Source organism: Phyllostomus discolor, chromosome 2 (assembly GCF_004126475.2).
Source record: "Phyllostomus discolor isolate MPI-MPIP mPhyDis1 chromosome 2, mPhyDis1.pri.v3, whole genome shotgun sequence".
In the NCBI taxonomy this organism is placed as follows: Eukaryota; Metazoa; Chordata; class Mammalia; order Chiroptera; family Phyllostomidae; genus Phyllostomus; species Phyllostomus discolor.
The window spans coordinates 171,066,375-171,077,417 of record NC_040904.2 but is presented as its reverse complement, the minus strand read 5'-3'; the positions used below and the strand labels follow the sequence as shown (position 1 = coordinate 171,077,417).

At 43.4% G+C, this 11,043-nt stretch overlaps 1 protein-coding gene across 1 annotated transcript in view; it reads left to right on the top strand.

Annotated features, from left to right (window-relative positions):
- The first annotated feature begins 7,402 nt into the window (after nt 1–7,402).
- The window catches only part of TMEM117 (transmembrane protein 117), a 401,294-nt gene continuing 397,653 nt past the window's right edge, over nt 7,403–11,043 (top strand). The window contains exon 1 of the mRNA XM_028532914.2: nt 7,403–7,752. The gene's annotated coding sequence lies outside the window, so the exon portion shown is untranslated. The remainder of the gene's footprint in view (nt 7,753–11,043) is intronic.

Here is an 11,043-nt window from a genome sequence, read left to right as displayed (position 1 = left end):
ATGGGGAGATTATGCTTAATGTAGTATTTAGACTATTTAGTACCTCTAGTAAAAATGCAATGGAGGAAACAGTCATAAATTTGTGGCAGCAAGGAGGTGGCTTAATTATTCTGCACAAATGCGCCCTGAGAGAGGCTTGCTGTGGCCACCCATTCTAAAATTACAACCCGTATCTTCCTTGATGCTCAGATGCTACCCACTTTTCTTAACAGCATGACACGCCCTTTGAAATTACATTGTTATGCATTTTGTGTTTACCATCTGTGCACTCACTAGAAGAAGCTACATGAAAGCATGCACTTAATCTTTCCACCACCATATCGCTGGAACCTGGAAGTGTCCAAAACAGTAGAGCTCCCTCTAAACGATACTCGAACATTTGAATCAGAAGCTTGAATAACATACAACACTTTGGCATTTAGAGGCCTAATAAACCTTCACAAAAAGAAGCAAAGCAAAAAACCTCGCTCTGTACAATGCTACAGCCATAATGTGAGGATTCTAATGACATTATTTGAAGAGATACTTACAAAAAACAAATAATTTTTGTCATTAAGTAAATGATTTCTTGTATGTATTGGTACCCTGTACTCAAGAAATAATCCAGTACTGTAAACCAAATTATGATAGATGGGATACTTGCATATTTATTTAGTGCAGTAGGTGGAATAGCGCCCCCCTCCCACCCCAAATTCATGTTTACCAGAACTGCAGAATGTGATCTTATTTGAAAATAAGGTCTTTGTAGATATAATTAGGTAAGGATCTTGAGATGAAATCATCCTGGATTTGGAGCAGGTCCTAAATCCAAAGACTGGTGTTTTCATAAGAGAAAGCAGGTGCAGAAGAGAAGATCACGTGAAGATGGAGGTGGAGATTGGAGTGATACATCCATAAGTCAAGGAACACCAGGAACCACTAGACGCTTAAAGAAACAAGGAAGGGCTCTCCTCTAGAACTTTCGGAGGAGTGTGGACCTATTTGCACCTTGATTTCCAGACTTCTAGCAGAGAAAAGAAATCTCTGCTGTTCTAAACCACTGTTTTTGGTCATTTGTTATGGAAGCTTAGGAAACACACAGCAAGGACAGGAGACATTTGCTGACTCATGGACAGGAGGATGTGTAGGTTGTGCCATGCATAAGTCAGTCTACAGCATTTTGAAGTATTGCAATACCTAAAGCATGTAAGTGTTCACTATGCAAAGGTAATGCTGTCTGTTGGGCTCATTTTTTAAAAATGGCATCCTAAAACTCAAAAGAGTGAGCCATCCTGGCTAAGCAGCTACAATAAAGAAAAGGAAGGGACCTAGACACAAAAAAAGGCATGCCAAGCTTCTTCCTTATTTCTTTACAGGAACTGGGGGCTGGGAGTGGAGTGGCAGGGGGATTACTTTTCCAAACCCTTGGGGGAAGTGTGTAGAACCGTCCTTCTGGTCTGTGGGTAGAGGGGGAGCCTTACTGTTTTCATTTCATGACTACATAAAAACATGACCATTATCTCTAAATACAGAAGTAAATCATTTTAACTTCTTTTTACTTAAAAATCCTGGTGCCCCCTATTTATCTTACCTTCCATTATACCACTCTCCTGCCCCTGCCCCTTTACTGTTAAAATGGCTGGAACTGAGCAGTCTGTTCCCAACAACTTGGCTTTTCCTTCTTCCTCAAGTGACGTGTTTCACTATCCCCGACTAACCACTCCTGCAAAGGAACCATAGTATTCCTGTTCCGACCTGCTTCTCTTCTTCCTCTCCTCACCACACTTTCTCTCCTAACCTCATCCTGGCCCTTCTGCTCCACTTCCGCCACATTTGTCGAGAACTTTCTGGGTAATGAGCCCTGTTTTTGTGCTGCACCCTTTTGCTCGGAATTTCTTGTTTTCTGTCTTTTCTGCTTATCTAAATTCTCTTTATCTCTCAATGTGTGCCTCAAGCTTTTTCTTCCATCTGTTCTTCTACAGCAATTCCTAAGGATAGTTTTATTTCTCCATCTCATATTTGTGTAGCCTTTATTGTCAGTAAAATACATTTCACCCTAATCATATGCCACCTTGTATCACTACTTAGGGTGATTGTAAGCCTCCTCTTGTCTGCTCATTTAGATCATGATTTTCCTGAGGAAACAGAAGCATTGTGTTTATCTTTGAAAGCTTAGCACCTTGCAGTGTTCTAATATACTCGTTGCTTTGGTTGTATTTATTACCTGGGTGGTAGATTTGGTGCTCTACATGAAATAAAGACTCTTCAAGGCCAGTATATTTTTGTGTTCCCCTAAATTAAGCCTCTTCCCTCCCTTGGGCTAGATCTATCAAAACTTGTCTAAGTGGGTCTATTGGAAACAGAGGAAGGAAGACCATTTGTTTCCAGAGAAACCAAGCAAAAAGAAAGACAAAGTCAGGTCAAAAGTGTTCAAAGGCAAATTTGCCATTTAAAACCTGCAGTCACCTTCCAGTGGGTGAAGTCATCAGCAACCTCTGTCAGGCACTGCTCCCTGCACATCAGGCGCTGGTCAGTTCTTAGGGCCTCTGTATAAGCAAGCACGTTGTGGGGCAGAGAAGGCAAGAAGAGGCGGTGAAAGGAACTGAAGGGAGTCGTCACTGAGATGGCTGCCCCTTATAGGGAACCGATCAGTGTGACAATGGCAGATGTAGCCCAGTATTGATCCGGAAAACTGATCAATGCGAGGCGGCACAGGGGGGGCAGGTGTGCAGATCGGCTTTCCCATGGGGAGCCAGGCCTGCATTGTACCTGGGCTGCTATGAGACTTGCTTTTGCTAAAACTCCCTCACCCTTAGTTAAGACTGCAGATGTTTAATGTATATCTCTGAAGCAACTCCCTAAGTCTGTGCTAAGATGTCCCAGGGACAAAATGTAACCAAATCAATCATTTTTATCATTCCCTTGCATTTGCAACTTTTTTCTCTCTTTTTGTTATCTGTAAGAAGTAATCACTTAACTAAATCTAGAAATAATGAGAACCTTCTTTGATATAATGCGACTGGGAAGCAATAAAAAGCCTGTCCAGGCAAGGGTTGGGGCACTCTCCTCTTGAGAGAGTGGCCGTGCCATCCCTTTTTCTCCATAGGACTTGGTAGTCCATGTGAATTTGTGTACCACACCCACAACACACAGATTCCAGAGGGCTGGAGTCTGCATCAGCCTCTCTGTGTCATCTCAAAGGAATGACTCTTGGATGGAACTGTTGCCAATTATGCAGCCACTTCAGGAGCAGTCCACATATGAGTCAGGGCTGATGCTGGCCATCAAGAAGGTGACAGCTCTGCCTCTGCTGTGACTGCTAGCGCACCCTCTGATTGCACGAGTCCTTTGCTTTAAAAACTGTACAAAATTCCTTTGCCCAGTTGTTTGTAAGTTAACTGAAGGCTAGGAGAATCAGTCCTTTGGTAAAAGAAACTCTGGGACATGCAGAATATAAGCAGGGCAGGGAAGAGATGAACAATAATGATAATAAAAAGAGCATTTATGGAGAACTTAACATGTAGCAGGACAAATGTTAAAAGTGTAGCATTATTTAACCTGTCTATAACCTGTGAGGCAGGTACTACTATTGTACAGAGAGATAAGTAATTTGCATAATATCACATCGCTCTTCTGCAGCAGAACCAGGATTTCAGTCCACAAGCTTTAGTATTGCATGCAGTAGACAGGTGGTGACCACCTTTTTCCCATCAAAATTCAGGACATGTGGCCTCAAATGTGTTAGTGCCTATTAGGTAAAATAGGATTGGGCATTTGCAGTTACGAGGGTTGAGGAGAATCCTGACCAGCAGTTGCTGGCCTTTAAATATCAGGAGAAAACTATGGGCCATGTTCAAATTTCTTTTCTTGCCTCTTTGGGAAGAAGGACATTATGTTCTTTACATTTGGAGTAAGCAATTAGCATCATCCTCATTGACCTATTGGAAGTTAAAAATAGTTTTTCTGGAATCTATCAAATCACTGATAAAAGTATTTCCTGACTGACTTGGTAGGGATTATTGATGCTTCCAGCTATTTTTTCCTTTTGCTTCAAAAGGGTCATTTAGAGAGGATGTTACATTCTAATCACCATCAAAATTTTCACCAATTTTTGAAATATATATTGAACTTGTCTCTTTTTTCCACAGAGTATAACTGTATTATTAACCTACTGAGGTATGTGAGCTGAAGAGAAAAACATTGTCTCATGTAGTTACTTGTAATTTTTGTATTCTTAGGTCAGATTTTACAAAGGAATTATATGTAAACAAGACATATTTAAGCCTGTTTGCAGTGTTGACTTTGTATATGGAGGTGGGATAGGCAGATGTTTGGATAGTGTGATTTGAAAGTTTCCTACTTACCCTGTTTCTGCTATTGTCCTGACACTCTGTCTGAAATTGTGGCTAATTTGCTGAATAACTGTACAGAAAAGAAATGAAGCTGTTTGGGCTAAAATATGGATGAGGCAAGTGGGACATCTGATGCCCTGCTCTCTTGGTTTCTTCTTGGGGCTTCTATCTATACCCTTTTAATTACTTAATGACTTATTTTTATATGATTTTAAAACACTGTGAGTAAGCAATTGCCTCTGTGTATCAGGCCAGTAGAATGGGGTCATAAGAAAAGCTTTCATAGAATAGTAAGTTTTGATGTGAAGGAATAATGGCTTTTATTGAGCACCTATTATACACTTGACACTATATAGGTGCCTGCCACACATAGGGAGTTTAAACTCCTAACAGGTCTGTGTGGCAGTGACTGAGATGGGAAGAGACTGTAGAAGAGGGAGAACAGTAGTCTAAATCCTGAGTAGGATCTGTTCTTAAACAGGCCAAATGACCTACTTTGAACTCCTCAGTTCATATATAGATCTAATATCTCACAAATTCAAAAATGGAGAAAAGCTGATCTAGGGATTCTTACTGTAATTCTAAAGTAGCAATTTGCTTAGGGTTGGAATCCCTAAGTGGTAGAAACAAAATTCATGCTGTTCCTCCTTATTCCAGGTTTCCTGACTGTAAAACCCACATCCCTGCCCTGGTCTTTGGGGAGGAAGTCTCAGGTAAGGGGCTAAAGTGTGGGCTGCCTTCTGATCCTCACCCCATCACTCTGGCTAGTCATGGACCACTCAGTGTCTGTGGGTCTCTTTTCTCAAAGGTAAATATGGAAATGTCACTAGCAGCATCTATCATACATGTCTGTTGCAGAGATGAAATGTTTTAATGGATACAATGGGCCAGGCATACAATAAGCCTTCCACAAGTTGAGTTTTGTCACTGCCTATTATTGTGACAAAGATCAAGATCAAGTGTTCCAGCCTGGTCCTCAGGTAGGGCTAACATGGAGATCCTGGGTGGCTGCTGAAGCCAAGGGCACACGCTTCTTGGTCAGCAGCGAAAAGGGAGCACTGCCAGTGAAGAAGCCTGGCCTATTTCAATATTTTGTGTTGAAGTGGTCCTGGAGAACTACATCTTTAGAACCGGAGAGCTCTAACGTAAGAGCAAATAGTGAGTGTTGCTTGAGCTTATTCTTAAAATTGTTATTAAAGGAAGCAAGACCTGTGTAAAGACAGAGATTTGAAGGAAGGGAAACAAGATGCATGTAACTGAAGCTAGACATTTCAGTTCTGATTAACTGAGTTCATCCTACTAGACACCCATGCAATTCAATCGATCTTGAAGTAGAGTGAGTTCTGTTTCCCCAACAGACAGAAGAGAAGCTGCTCAGTGTTTTTTACCCCACCAGTTTTTTAGACACAATGTGTTTTACAGACTGTGTTTCAATGACAGGAAAAGTGCCTTCTGCATTTTGAGGGATGAGTGAGGATAATAAGCCACAGATCTCAGCATTAGGCTGTATTGTTTATGAAGATTTGATATTTTTTAGTTTCAACTGACTGAAGACTCCTTACTTTAAATGGAGATACAAGGAACAGATATAACATGAAACCCATGATAAACAGTGATTCTTTGTAAAATAATCCTAATCATAATTATAAAAGCACAGTAGAATTTGATGATTAATCTGTAGGATTAATCTACCACATACTGAGCTGTTACCATAACTGACTGCATTACTTGTTAAGGATGCAATGGTGAGAAAGATTTAGTCTCTGCCTTCAAAAGGTTTATAGCTTAGTGGGGGAGAAAAAGACACTGCAATAAAATACAGCGAGATCACAGTCAAATGTACAAAGTTCTAGCGTAAGAAATAATTCTCTGGGAAAACTTTGGAAAGCATCACTAGAGAGAATCTTACAAAGCCAAGAGGTTCATTATGTGATCACAAACTATTCCTACAATGTAGAAAAATGTGGCCATTCTTAGAAGCTAGGAAAAGTGTCAAACTTGGAAGACCTATGGCAGCGAGCTCCCAATCGTCACTGTGTCCATCAGCCACCTCACAGGACTTGGCAGTGGCTCTCTCCAATCCATTGTAAAATCTGCCGACACCGCACACCTCTCCCTTCGGCTACCAAGCCCATTTCTGAATCATGCTGCCAGTCCAGGGGAAGGGCTAATTTTCTCATCAGTTTGCTACTGTAGGCCTACATGAATTATCTTATTTTCCTTTTGACATACGAATTAGTGATGACTTCCATCAGCATGGAATATCAGTATGCTGGGTAGCAGCTTTTAACACATTACGAGCAACCTATACACTGAGGTAGCAGTTGTTATTGGCCATGGAAGGGAACACAGGCCACAGATAGATCAACTGGAAGAGAGACTACATCAAGAAGAAAAGCACTGGTAAAATGTGGTCAAAGGGCCCTCCTCCCCTAGGCTGCAGATCCGTCATTTCAGCACGAACTACGGAATGATAGGCTACTGAGAACCTCAGACTGCAGACAAGTTAAAAACTGTGTGTGTGCCCTTATAACATCTGTGTGGTTTTACATGTGTATGTACATATGTAGACATATATATATATTTGTTCATTTCTAAGTGTGTATGAACTTATGTTCGTGCTTCCAAATATGTGTGGATATATTTGCATATGCGTGTCAGACCATACAGGCTGGAGAGTAAGTGTAAGACTTACACTCCTCACAGACTCTGTATCTTTCCCACCCCCACTCCTCCACGCCACCAAGAGACCACAGCGGAAAGGATGCTTTGTGACCTGAGGCTGCATTAGAAAGTTTGCGGCTCTCTGTGGGCATTCCACCTGGGAACCTCATTGGTCCCTTGCAGGACGGTGGGCTTCAGAAGTCCGCCGGTTCCCCCAGGAAGAAGGGACTTGCTGCTGACACGCAAGGCTGAAGCCGGCCGCCTCCCAAACCCCCCACCCGGCTCCTCCGGGTTCCTAAATCGTCCGCCGCCCGCATCCTCTCGTTCTGCAGAAGCTGGCCAGGCCCGGGCAGGCTCCGCAGCCAAGGCGCGCACGGCCCGCGGGCAGGAGTCGGCACGCGGCGCGGGAGGGAGGGGAGCAGAGAGAGCGCGGGCGGGGGCGGCGGGAGGCCATGCCTCCAGCTGCGAAGGTTGCCGCACAGCTGGAGCCACAGCGGTCACCTGCGCCTCGCCGTCGCCGTCCCCCTTGCGCTCCCGCTGCCCGACCCGCGGCCGGCGGACTGTGCGGAGGGCCCCCGGCGTAGGCGGCGGCGGGTGTGGGCCGAGCCGGTATTTATAGCTCTGTGACAGCAGCCACGGCAGAGACGCCGCCTGTCTGTCTCGCCGCGCTTCCCAGCGAGGCCGTGGGCGCCCGGCAGGGCTGTGCTTGACCGTGTCCCGGGCGTGCAGGCGCCCCGAGCCCGCGCGGCCCCCTCCGGTGAGTACGCGGCCCGGCGCTGGGCGCGCCTCCCCCTCCGCGCGGTCCAGCCGCTGCGCAGCCCTCGCGGCCGGCCGCCTGCAGCCCCGGTGCCGCCCGGTTCCTCCCTGCCCGAGAATGCAGAGGCGGGCGGGCGCGATGCCCTGGCCCCCCTGTCTTCCCGTTTCCCAGGGATGGCGGGCCAGGAGGCAGGGCAGCGTCTGGGAAGGGGCAGACCCCCGGCCCTTTAGGGAAAGGGCAGGAGAACCTGCATGCTGGTTGGAAGGCTGTTGGTGGATAACCCTCCAACTCCTGAGCTCCAGGGGGTACGGGACGTCTCCAGAACAGACCTTGAACTTTCCTCGCTTCACTAGTTCCGATGCTAGGGATTGAGTAGAAGCTTTAGTTACCATTGGTTAATTAAATTAACAGGTTGCAGTTATGGGCGTCCTCCTTGAAAACAGCAGCAGCAGCAGCAGCACCGGAGTGTTGTGGGTTTACTAACTGGATCATAACTAAATAAAGCTATTTGTTGATCCCCATTTTCGGCATTACTGCAGGCCCACAAGTCTGTTTGACCCATGTGATAACAGTTCAGCTGCCATTATTCATTCTACCGGCTATGGAACAATAAACTGTGTGTTTGTGAGAGAGAGGGGGGAGAGAGAGAGAGAGAGAGAAGTAAACATCACAGAATACTATGATGCTTGTTTCAGTATTTATGTGTGGGTTTAAGTCTCATGAACCAAAATACTTTTTTGAGTAAAGGTATGTTGAATAAAAGTAATTTATAAAAGATACCTTGTTTGAAATCCATAGAAGGACTTCTAGGAAGATTTCAGGGTTTTGCTTTGTTTTCAGGGGGAAAAAAGTTCTTCCAATTTATGGAATATAAAGAGTAGTAGAATCCCTGTAAAAGCTACTTTTTGTTTTTGTTGTCAAGTATTGAGTTTCTGCCATGTACTTTCTAACTCAGATTGTGGATTTTGACATTCTGACTCAGGTATTCACTCGCCACCCCCATCCCACCTCCATCTAATCCTTGTGATCAGAAACCAGTACTTGTCTGTTTTACTTAATTTGCTGCTTTAAAACTTCCAGTCATTAAAAAAAATAATTTTAGGTATGAGTGAATTTTATTTTTTTTCATTAACTCTTACTTTCTGTAGAGTTGTAATTACATTCTTTATCATGAACAGATGTGGCTGAAAGGGAGGTCTAAACATTTTTAAAGAATTCATTGCCAATTATTTTTCAACATCATAACGTGAAAAGGCTCATAAACGTTTTGCCATTTTAGTGAAAAGTTGACAATGTCTTTGCTAGAAGAGAAACCCAGGTCTCCTTTGCTTTCAGGTTCTCTGTTTTAAAAGCTTGCATTGGTTTAGTGCTCTGCTATCCCAAGGACTGCAGGATGAGAATGAGGGAACCAAATCACTTAAGGTTGGAACAAAACATGAAGAGAAAGGCTAGGAAGTAATTTATGGGTGTGATCTTCCAAATTAGCTAGGGTACCACAAATGCCATCCTGGTATACGCAAAGCCATTTATGGTGGTTTCATTGATTGATTTAAAAGGTTGCTTTTTATTTAAAAGGCTGTGTGATCTTTTATCTTGGACTAAAAGTAAGAAGTTCCAACTTCACTTCTGGTATTATTGATATTTGTATTTTTTAAAACCTGAATTAAGGACTTGTATTATGTAAAATGTTACGTGTCATCTCCTCACACCTGCCTTTTCATCCGACAATTCAAGATAATATTTTAAGATCTTGCCTTACTGTAGGGCTGGTCCAGGTAAATATGTTTGAGTTTTCTCTTTTTAAGGCTTGAATATTCCATTACCCATATTCCTCATAGTCTTACTTCCTTCCAAATGGAACTTTATTTTGTATTCTATACTTCTCAGTGTAGGGAGCATAGTACTATAAACAGTACTGACCTTTGGTCATGCAGAGGTATTTCTGCTTGTTTGTGCTAGTTGGTAGCTATGTGACCTTGGGCAGATTATAACCTTTCTGAATCTGTTTCTTCACTGGTGAATCCAAAAGGTTGGCATAAGAACTGATTGGGATAATGCATGAAAAGTGCTTGCCAAAAGCTCAATACATAAGAAGCACTCACAAATATTAATTATTATTATGTTGTCTTTATCTGCTTCATAGGGTGTTCATCTCGGGAAATGTACTGCCCGTTTCAGGAAATGGCAATTTCATTCTGGGTTTTGCCAAGCCATGTCCACATCCAGTCCATCAGTACATCTTGTCAGCTCCTCCTTTCAAACGTATCCAGAAGCTGATACATTTCCAACCAGCAGGCAGAGTGGCTCTTCTGACCTGGAAGTCAGGTTGTGCCGCTCTCCTGCTCCCCGCCTCACACAGGAGGAGAGCCCAGCTGCACACTGGCCTCCAGGCTCGCCATAATGGCTGCTACCTCCCAGACCTCTTCTCCTTTCACGCTCCCCTGCACCAGTGCCCTGCCCAGTCACATGAGTCCCTTGCTGTTCCTTACACGCACTAATCATGCACTCATCATGCACACAGCACAGGCCTTTGCAATGTTTTGTTCCCTTGTCTAGATGACTCTTTTCCCAGATATCTGCTTGCTTCTATCCCTTCCTTCACATCTCTTTTCAGACATCACCTTATAATAAGGCCTTCTCCAGCTTCCCTTACACCTGACACTTTCTATTAACATTCCCCTGCTTAATTTTCTCCATCAACGTATAACTTTCTAAAATACACAGTATTTAATTTTTCTCTGTTCAATGTCTGTTTCCCACATCAGGCTGTGACATGCAAGGCAACGGGACGTTGTCTGTCAGTAACCCTCGAGCACAGGCCAGTACCCGGCACACGCAGACCATCTGTAAATATCGAACAAACAAACGAATGACGAATGTTCCTATGGAATTGACAGTTCTGGATTTCACCATTTTCTGTGATTTTGGACAGGTAGCTTCAGCTTTTTGAGCCTTGGTTTCAATATGTGTAAAATAAGGCTACTTCTTCTTTGTAGAGTTGTTGTATTAAAAATCCTTTCACACTGAGAATAGCATATACAATCACCCAATAAATGTGATATATTATTGATATTATTTTCACACTCAATTTTTTATGGAAATGACCAAAACTTACTTGTGTTTTAACAAATGTCTTCATACCGAAAGTATGGGGAAACGACCAGACGTTGTACAAATGAAATCTCCTTTAGTCTTCATTACAACCTTGTGAAGAAAGTACGTTTATTAGGATTTTACTGCTGAAGAAATGGAATCTCAGAGAGGTGAGGGGCTTGCCCGAGGTCACAGAGC